The following is a 16048-nucleotide window of genomic DNA, read 5'->3' as shown; positions in this document are numbered from 1 at the left end:
TGTTATAATAGAATTAGAAATAACAGTTTGTGATGTTGTAATTCATAACTTATACATAATTTGTTTTAATAAATAGCAGAAATTTAAAAATGCATATAATATGTACCTGGACACATATATTTTAAAAATTAATATAAACATAAACTTAAGTATAATTTTATAATACCAGGGATGAAGCATCAGATAAACTTTGGACTTTGACTATCATGACTATCATGTATCAAAGTAGATTTATTCTCAATAAAAAACGTACCACTCTGGTGAGTGATGTTAATAATGGGGAGGCTCTGCATGTGTGGGGACAAGGGCACTGTAGGAAATCTCAGGGCCTTCCTCTAAATTTTGTGGTGAACCTAAAACGGGTCATAAATAATATCTTAAGAAATAGTTTCACGAATATAATTGCAATGTTTCTGAAGAAACTAAGAATGAGTTTTTTAAAGATGGTGAAATTATTATTATACTAAATTTAGTTAAGTTAAAATGTCTGGTGCTTAAAAACATATGTTTTTCTTTCTAAACAGGATGCAGGAGAGTATATAGGGCCACTCAAATGATGTGTGTACAATTCTTGTCTGACTCTGAAGTTATTGAGAATCTAAAATAGAGATAATATATCATTAATTTGGTAATATGTAACAGTATTATAATGAATCAACAACTACTTAAAGTAATAATTCATATCTAAATCTGAATATTTATCATAATTTTTCTATAAAAGCATTTAAATAGTTTATATAATTTTCCACTCATTATTTTTTCTTTCTTAGATTAATTTTTGACTTAATAAGTATGAAGGCTTAAATTATATGAGTCTTAAGAAACTTACACTTTGGAAGAGAAAGTTGTGCCATTTGACCACAATGACAAATTATTTTTTCTGTAAGAGAATTTAATCCACGGTCATATACTGAAAATGGCCAAAAAATCTATAAGAAAACAAATTTCATGAGAAATTAAGTAAAAGCTTGTGTACTGATAGTAATTGTAAACAGCATGTAGGCCCACAACTGGAGAGGGTGAGGAAGCCAAGGAGGTGAGGTGACTGCTCAGTAACTGCATACAGCCCACCGGCATCCGATGAAATTAGTGATTAAGCAAATCAACCTCATAGTATATTCCACAAATTCTTGGTGACCCACCCAGCTACGCCAGCATATCCAACATCCAGAGTGTCCTAACCAACTTGCAAATGAAACAGATAAATACATTAAAAGATTTGGATATCTGCCCACTGTCCCCAGTGAAAAACATCAAAGGAAGATACAGCAGAATCACTTAGTGGCTGAGATCTCATCACTGACAAACTTTCCTAAGGTCCAGACCAAGCTGCTGAGAAAAAGAAACACTTTGTTGCTCGAGTGGGAGTGGTCTCAGTGTATCTGGTGCTTTTTCTGAAAAGAGCTCAAAAGAAAATAATCTTGTACTTAAAAAAAAAAAAAAGACTAAACCTCAAATTCAGGAGCAAGATGAGGAAATTACAATGGATGACTACTGATTTATTCCAAAGAGTCTTTATTAGGCAACTTGAAGGTGATAGTATGGATATTAATGAACTATTTAAATATTTGTTAATGACAGTTCATGAGCAAGGACCTATGATAGCATAGAAGCTAAAGTTGAAAATGCAGGGATGCATGTCCAACAAGCCAACCAGTAACTGTCAAGGAAGCAGAAGACCAGAGAACGGATTCCTGCATGTTTCTGTGAGATGCACAAGGTGTTAAAAAATATATAGAAATCTACATGGACTAACAGTGAAGAATGGAACAAAGCTCTTAATCTTTATATATTAAATGACTATATTGTAAGTATACCGACACTGGTTTTTATCTGTATGTTGAGATTTTGAATGCACTTCCATTAATATTAAACAGAACAATTTTGGTAGCTAAAAAATAACCCAGGAAAATATGCCAAATTATTATTTTCAGAGAACTAACTTTGAAGAAAAAATTTTAAAAAATAATTTTGAGTTATGATTACAGTTGGCATTTAATTTTGTTTTTGTTTTGAGTATATAGCACATCAAATGGATGTTTGTATACTTTGAGAGGGGATCACCTCATTGGGTTGGTTGCCCATCAGACACCATACATGGTTATTAGAATATTGTTCACTATATTCTCTATGTTGTGCTTTGCATCACCATGAGTGTTTTTATAATTTAAAGAACCTGGTAAAAGCATAGGATCATAGACATGAATAGACATGACCCCATGGTCGCTGGCTTGAGCCCAAAGGTCACTGGCTTGATCAAGGGATTACCAGCTCAGCTGGAGTCTGCTGGTCAAGGCATGTATGAGAAAGCAATTAATGAACAACTAAGGAGCCGCAACTACAAGTTGATGTTTCTCATCTCCCTCCCTTCCTGTCTGCCTGTACCTCTCTCTTTCTCTCTCTCTTTCTCTCACTCTTGCTAAAAAAAAATTAAAATAAAAGATGTAAAGTTAATTTTTTCGAATTTATAGTTTGTTTGTTTTTACAGAGACAGAGAGAGAGTCAGAGAGAGGGATAGATAGGGACAGACAGATGGGAACAGAGAGAGATGAGAAGAATCAATCATTAGTTTTTCATTGTGACACCTTAGTTGTTCATTGATTGCTTTCTCATATGTGCCTTGACCATGGAGCTACAGCAAACCAAGTGACCCCTTGTTCGAGCCAGTGACCTTGGGTCCTAGCTGGTGAGCTTTGCTCAAACCAGATGACCTGCGCTCAAACTTGCGATCTAGGGGTCTCGAACCTGGGTCCTCTGCATCCCAGTCTGATGCTCTATCCACTGCGCCACTGCCTGGTCAGGCTAATTTATAGTATTTTAATTTACAGTATATTTTTACACATTGGACACATTAGGAAAAGGTATTGATGTAATTAAGTAAAGAAGACAAATGGAAAAAAATAATAATTTCACAGCTCTGAAAGTTGATCAAAAACTCAAAATGACATGATTATTTAATATTGGAAATGCTGCAGGAAATTTAAATAAAAATAGAGTAATTTGAATCTTCTTATCTAGGATGCCCCTATGTCTCCCCTAACTCCTATTACAATTTTTACAATTTGAGGAAGGCTGCAAATTTCTATAGTGTTGTTGCCACAGGTCAAACTTGACTAGCAGTGGAAAGGGTTGTTAAAATGCCCACATATTTTTCAGTTCAAAGTGCCAAATACCCTATGTAATAAATGATAAAAATCCTACATTTTTAGCTCAAGGTAGTGCTCTCCATTGTGTCAAGCACAGCGCCAGCCATACCTACAACAAGAAGGCAGTAAAATGAGAGTACAACAAGAGAGATGACGTCAGCTCTCTACATGTTCTTGGCTGATAGAAAAAAAAAACGCACATGTATAAAAGATAAAAAGATAATCCAGTAAAAAATAAAAGCCAAAAGGGACTTTGAGAACTAATTTCAAAGTTATGAACATCCCCCTACACACACACCCCCACACACATACACACACACGTACACTAAATAACAGAGGGTGGAAACCATACTGACTTGAGGTATTTGAATACATTTTTAAAAATCATTGGTTGTCAACTAAGCTAGGCATATGCAGTGGAATCCCAGGTTAGCCAGGCTAAAAATATAAGTAAAGAAGAATTTTGAAAACTGAGTAAGCATACTTCAAAAGAGAAGATTCTACAGTAAAAGTATAGTAAAGTTAAAAAAATAAATCTAAGAAAGATGAAGCAGAATTTATACTTACTATATTATCAAAAATATGTACTTGTGAAAAATGAGAAAAAATGCAAAAAAAACCCCTGAAAGATGTGTTTCATAATCATGGGGAAGGAGAGAACGAGTCAATAGACTCTAACTTCTACGGGGATAAGATGTTGAATTTCTTGAAACATATTTTAAAGTAATTATTATGAGTGTACTTAAACCTAAATTATAAATAACCAGGTTCAAATACCTATATAAAATATGATGGCAGTGACAGAACAAGTAGAGAAATAAAAACTATATAAATGAATGAAATAAAAAAAGTTGAAATATACATTATATACATTGAAAAATTTGCTACATTTATCATAATTTTTGAGATGCAAAAGAAAGAATTGATAAAATTAATGATGGAATAGTAGTAACTGTTAACTCCTGAGGCTAGAGAAAAAAAGAAAAATATTAACAGAACCCTAGAGGGCTTTAGAACAATATCAGGATCAATATTGGTGTGTAGACAGTGTCTGAGAATACAGAGACAAAGAAAAGAAGAAAAATAATTTTTAAACCTAAATGAATGAGCCTGACCAGGCAGTGGCGCAGTGGAAAGAGCGTCAGACTGGGATGCAGAGGACCCGGGTTCGAGACCCTGAGGTCGCCAGCTTGAGCGCGGGCTAATCTGGTTTGAGCAAAAGCCCACCAGCTTGAACCCAAGGTCCTTGGCTCCAGCAAGGGGTTACTCGGTCTGCTGAAGGCCCACGGTTAAGGCACATATGAGAAAGCAATCAATGAACAACTAAGGTGTTGCAACGCGCAATGAAAAACTAATGATTGATGCTTCTAATCTCTCTTCGTTCCTGTCTGTCCCTGTCTATCCCTCTCTCTGACTCACTCTCTGCCTCTGTAAAATAAATAAATAAATAAATAAAAACTAAATGAATGAACCATTTTTAAAATTTTATGTTAAAAATATATAGACCCAGGTATATAAATTTATTTATGAAGAAAAGTTCTTCTATAAATTAAGTTCCATCAATTAGATAATAATGTAGAGTGTATAAACTTCATTTCTACCACACAGTATCTCAAATATGGCAACACAAAAATATAAATTCTCAATGTATTGTAAATCTAAATATAAAAATTAATAAAAAAAGATAAGCCTTAAAGAGTAAGGTAGCGGATCATCTTCACAAATTTTCACTAACTTCCGAAATACTTGAAAAAAATCACTAACACCCAAAATGAGATATTGGATTATGGTAACATTAATAAATTCTGGTCATTAAAATACTCTAATGTGAGAATAAAAATGTAAGTAACAGTCCAAAGAGCTATTTCCACCTTACAAATTCAAAAAAGAGTTCATATCCCAAATTTAACAATGTCTAGGAAAGAAAATAATAGACAATATACAGGAAAAATAGTCAAGAGACATGAACAATCTCTTCTTATTCTCACAATAGAGAATTTCATAATAATTTCTGCCTAGAAAGATGTATTCAATCTGTCAGTAATCAGGAAAATGCCTATTACTGTCATAATAATACTTTCATATCATGATCAGAACTTATAGCACTAAAATTCATGATAGTACCAGGTTTTGGATCATGAAATTATTTGAAAAAATGTGTATTTATAAAAGACATAAGAAATTGCTATAATAATCCAATAAATTTGGCATAAGCATATATTTATGACTCTGCACTTTCATTCTGAAGAATAGTGGAAAAATTATAATGATACAAATATACAATTATAATAATTTTTTGTATATTATAAATGTAATATTTATACTGTATAAATAGGATATGTTATATGAAACATTCTTATTATATATTATTATAAATGTAAGAAAATATTTGAAAAACTTCATGAACAAGAATTTTCATTAAATAACAATCTATAATACATTAAAAACAACAATATTCTAGGCCTGACCTGTGGTGGCACAGTGGATAAAGCGTCGACCTGGAAAAGCTGAGGTCGCCGGTTCAAAACCCTGGGCTTGCCTGGTCAAGGCACATATGGGAGTTGATGCTTCCAGCTCCTTCTCTCTGTCTCTCTCTCCTCTCTCTCTCTCTCTCTCTGTCTCTCTCTTGACCTCTCTCTCGCCTCTCTAAAAATGAATTAAAAAAATTTAAAAAAACAACAATATTCTAAATGGAATAGATTTAAAATGTAATCTATATGCTATACAGCAGTGAAAATGAACAAACTACAAAAATGCATTAATATGAAAATTCTCACTGTGCATTAATGTCATAAAATATAAATAAAGTATAGAGTTAAACAATGAAATATTAACATCCTTTAAAATAAATAAACTATAAATATATACAAAAGTATGACTGAATTATAAAATAAAAACTAAAATAATCCTCTTAATAAAATTTTGGAAACATTTAAAGTCTTAACATTTCTTTCTGCTGCTTTGTTTAATATATAGTGTTTCCTTTATTCCTCCTACCTCAATGCCCCACTCATATTTCAGGCTGGGACCTACTCCTAATTTAGAGCTCTCTTTCCCCCTTTTGCCAACTTCTATTATGAATTTACCTTTGCTACCCAGCTTAGTGTATCCCAAAGTTCTCTTTACTACGCCACAGTTGCAGAGCTCCAGGGAAAAGCACCCTGGTCTCATCTCTCCAGGCAGTGGAGAACAGAAGCTTCATCTCCACACATGCTGCAGATGGCTTTTCCAGTCTACCTGAATCATTACCAGCTAGAAGCAGCGGTCATTGAGATTTGGACGTGAGCTCCAAAGTATAGAATTGTGACAACAATTCCAGTGTCATGCAGACTCTTCCTGGATGTGGACTTTTCCTGGACTCCTGCTCCTTGTGACAGCTCTTAATGGACTGAACTGGGGTTGGGTTGCATTTGCAGGAATTTGGAATGGTTTTGGTGCCAACTTGGACTTGGTAAACATGTTAAGGACACTACTCTTTTATGGATTCTTGTTGTATTGGCCAAGAGTTTGCTTAAAGGCTTTAATCACTGTAAAAAAAATAAATAAAATAAAAAATATAGAAGACTGGATAAAGAAGATGTGGCACATATACACTATGGTATACTACTCAGCCATAAGAAATGATGACATCGGATCATTTACAACAAAATGGTTGGATCTTGATAACATACACGAAGTGAAATAAGTAAATCAGAAAAAAACAAGAATTGCATGATTCCATACATTGGTGGGACATAAAAACGAGACTAAGAGACATGGACAAGAGTGTGGTGATTGGTGGGGGGGGAGGAGGGAGAAGGGACGGAGGAGGGGGAAGGGCACAAAGAAAACTAGATAGAAGGTGACGGAGGACAATCTGACTTTGGGTGATGGGTATGCAACATAATTGAATGACAAGATAACCTGGAATGTTTTCTTTGAATATATGTATCCTGATTTATTGATGTCACCCCATTAAAATTAATAAAAATTTATTTATAAAAAATCTTAACATTTCTTTTTTATTATCTATGTAGAGCAGGCTAGAGTTCTCAGAAGTACATGCCAAAATGGTCTCAGTCCAGGCTTTTCTTACAGTAGTAATATAATAAAAATTGTTGAAATATCGTAACCAGTTCTTTGGACAACAACCCCAATGATATGCTGAAGAAAGATTATAAGTAATTATCCAAAATTCATTTGTACTTTTAGAAATAAAAATTAATTTACACAGGTATAGACACATTTGTGCAGAACATATGTATACACTTTCATAGGCTGATTTGTATAAAAGAAAACACACTCACAAGGAACAGTTAACCGTTTACTCCCTAATGTATGTGCCCATACAAAGCAAACACAGAAATAAAATATCCATTCTGTATGTGTCCTGAATTTCAATGAATGAAACTACTGTTGTAGAATGCCAAAATTTTTTTGAGCAAATCAGCAACAATGGGTATGGTAATTTTAAATGAGTATTTTTTATATTGTTGCATAAAAGCACTGGTTTTAAAACTCTGTATTTATAAACATTCATTGCCTAATATTATAAATTATGTCCCCCCAAAAGCTATCATTTATGATTACTTTATGTCAAATACAAAGTATAAACTACACTAATATTAGTACAGAGAAAATAACTATGTATTCAATACTTTTCTGGATCTTTATTGTCAAGGAAGGATCTTTCTCCTCCAGATTTTCATTAGCTGAAAAATAAAGTAATTTTTATGAAAAATTAATATTGATCTAAATAAATAATAATGCTTTTGTTTATTAATTTAAAATGTGGTTTATTGTCTAAGATTAGAATAATTTGGACTAAAATTGATTTTACCAAGAAATATTAATGAAGCAATAATAATTTAGGGTAAAAATATTTCAAAAACCCAGAGAATAAAACTTCACTTTCTCTACAGCATTTAGATTAACCAATCTCAAGAATTCATATTTCTCAATAATGTGTTCAAAATCATGCCTTCAGTTAAAAATCAGAATATATGTATATGATATATGTGAACATATATGTACATGTATTTAAAAACTATTCTCTGAAATCATTCTGATATTTATACCTTGGATAAATTCAGTATAACCATTCCACACTTAGTCTATATGCATACTTTTAAATGAGACTTGTATTCTATAATATTATGAAATATTTAGAGGCACTGATGGACATAAAAGTGAAAAGTTCCATATAATATTACAAAAATTTACTTACAAGGAATAACAGCTATTGTTACCACAATGTACATGAGGACTCCTAGGATCCCAGAAATGGAGGTGGGAATCGCCCTCTCTGGAGGTGATGGGGAATGTGCAGGAAGAGAAAGGAAGCACTGAGAAAGGAGAGGAGGAGACAATTGTTAGTTTACACAGAGAGAATCACATACAGACACCGGACCTCAAACTCAAACCTACCACTGTACTCTTTCTTACAGAATATACCACTGCATTTTCAGAAAATATAATGCCCCATGAGTTATTGGTCAAAGACCACACCTTACAACAATACCTGCATAAAATTAGTCCTCATCTTTCATCTTGAATACCATATTACAACTTAAAGATGAAATATATGTGAGCTCCTTTCCTACTGTTCCCCCACATCACTGCACCCCATCTGCACATCCTAGAACATTTACAGTATGTCTATTCAATATATTAACCTTCCAAGTCATGCTTGTCATTTCTTTAAAGACCCTATAAAGCATTTTGAAGATTTAACTCTGCATAGGTTATTTCCTACTTAGTTATAGAAAATGAGTTTTTAGTGCCCTTTAGTTTACTTGTTGTCTTCTTGACTCATTAATCAGATTCAGTTCTGCATAAGTTATTTCTTGATTATTCATGTCTGCACCTGAGTAGTGTTGTGGGACTGTGTTCTAAGATAAGTGTACTTGTGAGTAATGATATATATAGTAACAAGATCCTCGTGTAGAAAAACTGTATGGGATAGACTATATTACCATTCATTTTTCAGTTGAAGAATCTAAAATTCTGGTTTTAAGTTTCTTAAATCTGCCTGACCAGGTGGTGGCACAGTGGATAGAGCATTGGACTGACAAACAGAATAACCAGGTTTCAAACCCCAAGGTCATGGCTTGAGTGTGGACTCACTGGCTTGAGCACGGGTTCACTGGCTTGAGTGTGGGATCATAGACATGACCCATGGTCACTGTCTTGAGCCCAAAGGTCACTGACTTGAAGCCCAAGGTTCCTGGTTGATCCCAAGGTCACTGGCTTGAGTAAGGGGTCACTCACTCTGCAGTAACATCCAGTCAAGGCACATATGAGAAAGCAATTAATTAACAACTAATGTGCAGCAATGAAGAATTGATGCCTGTTATCTCTCTCCCTTCCTATCTGTCTGTCCCTATTCATCCCTTTCTCTGATTCTCTGTCTTTGAAAAAAATTTTTATTTTAATTTTTAGACAAGTACCTTATGGTAGCTGTAACTCATAATATTTCTGCATTTGACAATATATTATTTGTTCGAGCAGTACAATGCAATAATTCAGTAATGAATAAAAAATATCATAAGTCATAACATCCTCATTAATTAAAATTGAAAGTACCATAGAATCCAGCATATATACTTTTTGGGTATACAGTCAAAGAAAATGACACAATTATATTTGAAAAGATATGTGTACCTCCATGTTTATTGAAGCATAAGTCACCATATATAATGTATGAAAGCAACCCAAGTGTCTTCATGGGTAAGTGCATAAAAAATGATAAACATACACATAATGGATTATTATTCAGTCATGAGAAAAATAAATTTCTGTTATTTGTGTCAAGGAGGAACCTGAAGACGTTTTGCAGAGTGAAATAAATGAGACAGAGAAAGACAAGGACTGTATGGTATCAGTTATATGTGGAATTTAAAACGATCAGATTGGTTGGAAAGCAGTTGCTGGGGGCTGAGGGTGGAGAAAATAGGGGAGGCTGGTAATAGAGTCAATCTTTCAATTATAAGATAAATAAGGCCTAAGGATATAATGTATTACATAGTGACTACAGGTAATAATCCTGTATTCTATAATTAAACTTTACTAAGAGATATAACTTGAATATTTTCCCAAAAGGGGAAAAAAGTAACAAAATAAGTCCCAGATTATAAAAATTTCAATTGATAAGCAACCCTGCTGAATATGAAAAGTTCTAAATAATATTCTATAAATAGTTACAAAATTGTCATGGGAATATAAACCATAGAGAATATAGCTAATAATATTGAAATAGCTATATATGGTAACATGTTAGTATAGACTTATTTGGGAATCTTTTATGAGTTGTATGAATATATAACCACTATGCTGTATATCTGATACTAATATAAAATGATATTGAATATCTACTGTAAAAAATGAAATCTCATTTTCAAAAATTAAAAAAGAAATTCTATAATACGGTTTTATTTCATTTTCTCTTTTTTTCTTTTTTTCTAGATGAGAGGAGAGGAGGTAGACGGATTCCCACATGTTCCCCGACCGTGATCCAACCGGCAACCCTTGTCTCAGGCTGATGCTGTACCTATCCGGGGCCATGCTTGCAACAGAGCTATTTTTAGTGCCTAAGGCCGAGGCTCCATGGAGCAATCCTCCAAACCCAGTCTGTTGCACCCGAACCAATTAAGTTATGGTTGCGGGAAGGGAAGAAAGAGAAAGAAATAAAATAAATATTTCTGGTGTAAGCCAAGAAACATTAAAATATAAGATTTTAGGAAGTAATAAATGATGCATGAAAACATTTTGAACAAAGTATTGAGGGATTGAGAGTCTCATCTGTCAAAGGGAATTGCAATACTACTGAAATACAATCAGAATGTTATATTTGGATGAAAACATTAGGCTGGGTGTGAAAACCATCAATGTTAACAAATTTGCTCCTAATCATCACAAAATATAGTCTTTCTTATGGCTGCAAGGATATTCTCCATTTCCCATACCTTGTTTCTTACTTCTCTTTTTGTTACTTATGCTGAATATCTGTGAAGGGTAGAGAGGTTCAGACAAATACTTCAGTCACTATGATGCTGCTTGTCAGTCATTTTCTATCAGAGACACAGCTATTGAGATGAACAAAGATTTAACTATATACACTAATTTCCCCAACACTGTCTCAGAAAGTCTGATTATTTTTATTTGAAAATACTGGCTTTGATTAATGAATTACCTGTTCAGACTTCTCCTGATCATTTAGTTTAGTGACTTCTCCTCAGAAGTATGATGACTTCTGTTTGTCTCTCCATAATGATAATTGATACTTTAAATTAGAGAAAAATGTTTTCCATCATGATATAATATTTCTATTGATTTGTTAAGTAATTTATTTAAAATACAAAGAAACATATCTAGCAATATTGAAATTATGTAAGGAGCAATGTGGCTATACAAAGCATGTGGGTATTTTATATTTTGGCTTCTAGAATTTCCATAACTCATACATATGGTCATAACTACTGGTATGCTACTCTTCCCCACATGATCCCCTGGGTATTATTAAAGTTTAGAATATTTTTTTTTGGTGAACATACATTTATTCCCTCTGAAAATTCAGAGAAAAGTACACTTTGAAGACAATTAGTAAGGTTGGCCATGTGTCTTTTTTGAAAATAAAATGTGATTGTGAAGGTAACAGTTTATGAGTTCCGAGTACATACATCAAAAAACACTAATCACTGCTATAAGAAGGTCATGTGCCAGACAGAAGATTGTTCAGAGATTAAAGTATATAAAAAAGATCTGAACTGAATCTGTGGTTTGCAGCTAAGCACACATTTGCCCAGCCTTGTTAAATGAAAACCAACCAAACCACAAATAAGAATAAAATATAATAGAATGAAATAAATGTTTAAATGTCATTGTAACTGTGTTGCCTGTAGCACAACTTCAGCAATTAGATACTGCTACAAAGTATGGATTGTAAGAAACAATGTTGAATATTGACATATTGCCTTTATGTGAATATAAATAACTATAGACAATATAGAAACTACATCTATATTCAAAGAGATAAATGTATATGACAATTTATTTTGCAAAGAGTGCACACCCACATGTAATTGAATTATGGTAATAATATCTTTGAATGACTTTCAAATTATTAAAGTTAATCCCAAATTTTCAGTAACTGACAGTTTGACTCACAATATTTTATCCTTTTACTTTTTATTCTTTTCATTTTTGGTACTTTATCTATTACATCAAAGTTTGCTTTTAAGCATAGTCATTAAGAGTGTCAAGCAGGGAGGCAGAGAATTTAATAAACAAAGTACTTCCAAAGTATCTAAACTCCAGAAGAGGAAAACATGAACATGTAAAAAATATCAAAGGACACTGATTATTTCCCAATGAAACCACTCATTTCTACCAAAAATGAATCTAATCATTGACAATGCTGCACCAAAATAGATTCCAAAAATGTTTATGTTGGTTCCATTCTTTGAGAAAGTGAGGCATATTAAAATAGCTTTTATATAGAAACCTTGGGTTGTTACATGATAACCTTGATTGCCAATTAAGAATATCCTATTCTCAGCTCCAATTCTATCTTCATTGCCCTTTCAGAGACAATGTCACCAGGTCTTATAACCTTTTTTCCTATCAGCTCACTTGATGTTTTGCCAATAAAAGGCAATGAAGAGAAACGTCAAAAAAATGGTCTCTTCTTCCTGCTTTCATAGTGTTTTCTCTCCTGTGGCTACAGTGGGGTGGTGGACAGCTGCCATGCATGCAGGTAGTGCTTATGGTGTCCACACTCCCACATGTTTTTGCAGCTAGTTACAGTCAGTGTTCCCTCTCCTCCACCCCTGCCTGCAGACACTGGCAGGAGATCTTCCTTCTTGTCAGCACAGCTTCAGAGCTTCAGATTCATCCTTTCCAATATCAGGCACAGACTTGGAACTGCTCCAAGAAAACAGGTCTACTGTATAGTTTTCCATAGTGAACTGTCTTCTGTGAAGTCTAACACTCAAGCTAAAGAAGTGGACCTGGCTTCCGTGTCATTCCACTCTTTGTACTCTTCTTTGACCTGTGGTACATTTTATAATTTTCTTCTATGTCCTCTCTGTAGGTTATCCCTCAAAATAGTTAATACTTCTTCTTTTTTTTTTGTATTTTTCTGAAGTTGGAAACGGGGAGGCAGTCAGACAGACTCCCGCTTGTGCCTGACTGGGATCCACCCGGCATGCCCACCAGGGGGCAATGCTCTGCCCATCTTGGGTGTTGCTCCGTTGCAACCAGAGCCATTCTAGCGCCTGAAGCAGAGGCCATAGAGCCACCCCCAGTACCCGGGCCAACTTTGCTCCAATGGAGCCCTGGCTGCCAGAGGGGAAGAGAGAGACAGAGAGGAAGGAGAGGGGAAGGGTTGGAGAAGCAGATGGGCGCTTCTCCTGTGTGCCCTGGCCGGGAATCAAACCTGGGACTCCTGCATGCCAAGCCAATGCTCTACCACTGAGCTAACCAGCCAGGGCCAGTTAATACTTCTTTAAATCAAATATCTCATGGTTTCTCTCCGGACACGACAGATTTATACACATTATCACTTTAAAATGTTCGTCCTCATTTTCAACACATAAGGGTTAGGTCAAATTAATTAATTTTGAAATATGTGTGATATTATTCAGTTTATTGTAAACTAAGAACTAAAGTTCTTGATATTATAATGCATAATTTATACATGATTAATTTTACTTTTTAGCAGAAGTTTTAGAAAGGTATAACATGTACCAGGATAGATATATTTTTTAAAGTAATATAAATATAGATTTAAAAATATTCTACAATCTCAAGGGTGAAGAATCAGACAAACTATGAGCTTTAAATGTTATGATGTTTCAAAATAGATTCATTCTCAATAGCAAATGTACCACTCTTGTGAGTGATGCTGATAACAGGGAGGCTCTGCCTGTGTGGTGACGGGGAACACAGGAAATCACAGTAGCTTCTTTTAGTTTTGTTGTGAACCTGAAAATCATCTCAAAGTGATGACCTAAAAATAGTTTTACAAGTGTAAGCACATAGTTTTTGAAGAAACTAACACTGCTATTCAGAGCTGGTGAGAATATCATTGTACCAAATTTATGTAATCTAATATGCTTGGTGTTTACAAACATAGGTTCTTTTTTCTGAACAGGATTTAGAAGAGAGCATGGGTCTTCGAAATCCCACATATGTACAATTCTTGTTCAAATGTGAATTTTTTGAGAATCTGAAATACAGAGATAATATATCATTAATCTGGTAAAATATAACTTAATATTGTAATTAATCAAGTTTATTTAGAGCAATAGTTACATATCTAAATCTGAATATTTTTCATAATTTCTTTAAAGAAAAGCTTAGTTTATTTCCATAAGTTTTCACACAGCATTTTTTTCTTTCTCAGATTAATTCCTAACCTAGGAAGCATGGAGGCATAAAATATATGAGTGTCAAGAAACTTACAATTTGGAAGAGAAAGTTGAGCCATTTGCCTGTACCCATAAATTATTATTGTTTCTGTGGGAGAATCCAAGCCATGGTGATATTTTGAAAATGCTCAGAAAATTCTATGAGAAAACAAATTTTATGAGAAATTAAGTAAATGCTTGCATACGGATTTGAATTTGGAAACACAAAGTAAGCCTGCAGATGGAGGAGGAGGAGGAATCCTGTGTGGTCAAGGTGACTGCTAAACAAACTGCACACAGCCCACCAGCATCTGATGAAATTAGTAAGAAAAAAATGATAATCAACCCACATCTGATGAACTGGTGACTTATCAAATAATCCAAGTGTTACATCCAAGAATTTTTGGTGACCCACCCAGATCGCCCATCATATCCAATATCCAGATGATCACACAATGTTTTGTAGAAATACAGAGAACTCTGAAGCAACATGCGACATCTTAAGATTCAAGTGAATTGAGTCAACAGCTGTCACATAAGCATCAGTATCCCAAGCAACTTGCCAAAGAAACAGATAAATACATGAAAAAGTTTGGACCTCTGTCCACCACCCTCATTAAACAGCATCAAAGGAAAATACAGAATGATTGCTTACTGGCTGAGATCACATCCCTGACAAACTTTCCAGAGGTCCAAAATAAACTGCTGAAAAAAGAAAAACTGATTGTTTCTCGAAGGGGAGCCAGTTCCAGAGTATCCTCAGATTTTCCTGAGGAGAGCTCAAACATAGGAATCTTGTATCCTGGGAAAGCACACTCATCCTGAAATGCAGGTACAGGATGAGGAAATAATAAAGGATGTGTTCTGCCTTGATAAAGAGATGTTCTGTTACTAGGCAGCTTGAAGCTGATATTATGGGTATCAATGAACCATTTAAAAATTTGGGAATGGCAACTCATGATGAATGAGATATGATTGCATAGAAGCCAAACTCAGAATAGGGATGCATGTCCACCAAGCCAACCAGCAACTGTCAAGGGCTGCGAATATCAGAGAAAAGTTTCCTGCATGTAGCTGTGAGATGCACAAGCTGTTAAACTGATATGGAAATCAACAACGGGGTTAATGAAGAAAAACTGAACAAAACTCTTAACCTTTGCATTTTAAATGACTATATTATATTTATTTTTATTCTGGGTTTTAACTTTTTTTAAACTTTTGAGTGCAGTTTTGGTAATATTAAACAATGAGAATGATTTCAGAAATTAATAAATTTACATCAGAAGAAAATGGCCAAATTAGTATTTTCAGAGAACTTATTTTGAAGGTCAACTTATTAAAAAAATTCTTTTTTGTACAGGTAGCTTAAATTTTGTTTTGCTTTTTGGTGTGCAGCATATTGAATGGATATTCATATAACTTGAGAAGTGTTCACACCAATAAGTCTAGTGCCCATTGCATGCCATTAATGATTATTAGAATATTGTTCACTATCTTCTCTGTGTTGTGCTTTCC

At 34.1% G+C, this 16048-nt stretch overlaps 2 pseudogenes; both read left to right on the top strand.

Annotated features, from left to right (window-relative positions):
• Positions 1-206: 206 nt before the first annotated feature.
• LOC136388364 (syntaxin-7 pseudogene) lies at positions 207-1710 on the top strand (annotated as a pseudogene).
• Positions 1711-6356: 4646 nt separating this feature from the next.
• On the top strand, positions 6357-15635 carry LOC136388363 (syntaxin-7 pseudogene; annotated as a pseudogene).
• Positions 15636-16048: the final 413 nt, after the last annotated feature.

The sequence above is a fragment of the Saccopteryx leptura genome, chromosome 1 (genome assembly GCF_036850995.1).
Source record: "Saccopteryx leptura isolate mSacLep1 chromosome 1, mSacLep1_pri_phased_curated, whole genome shotgun sequence".
In the NCBI taxonomy this organism is placed as follows: domain Eukaryota; kingdom Metazoa; phylum Chordata; class Mammalia; order Chiroptera; family Emballonuridae; genus Saccopteryx; species Saccopteryx leptura.
Note: the sequence above shows the minus strand (reverse complement) of the source record. Positions and strands in the feature narration are given on the sequence as shown.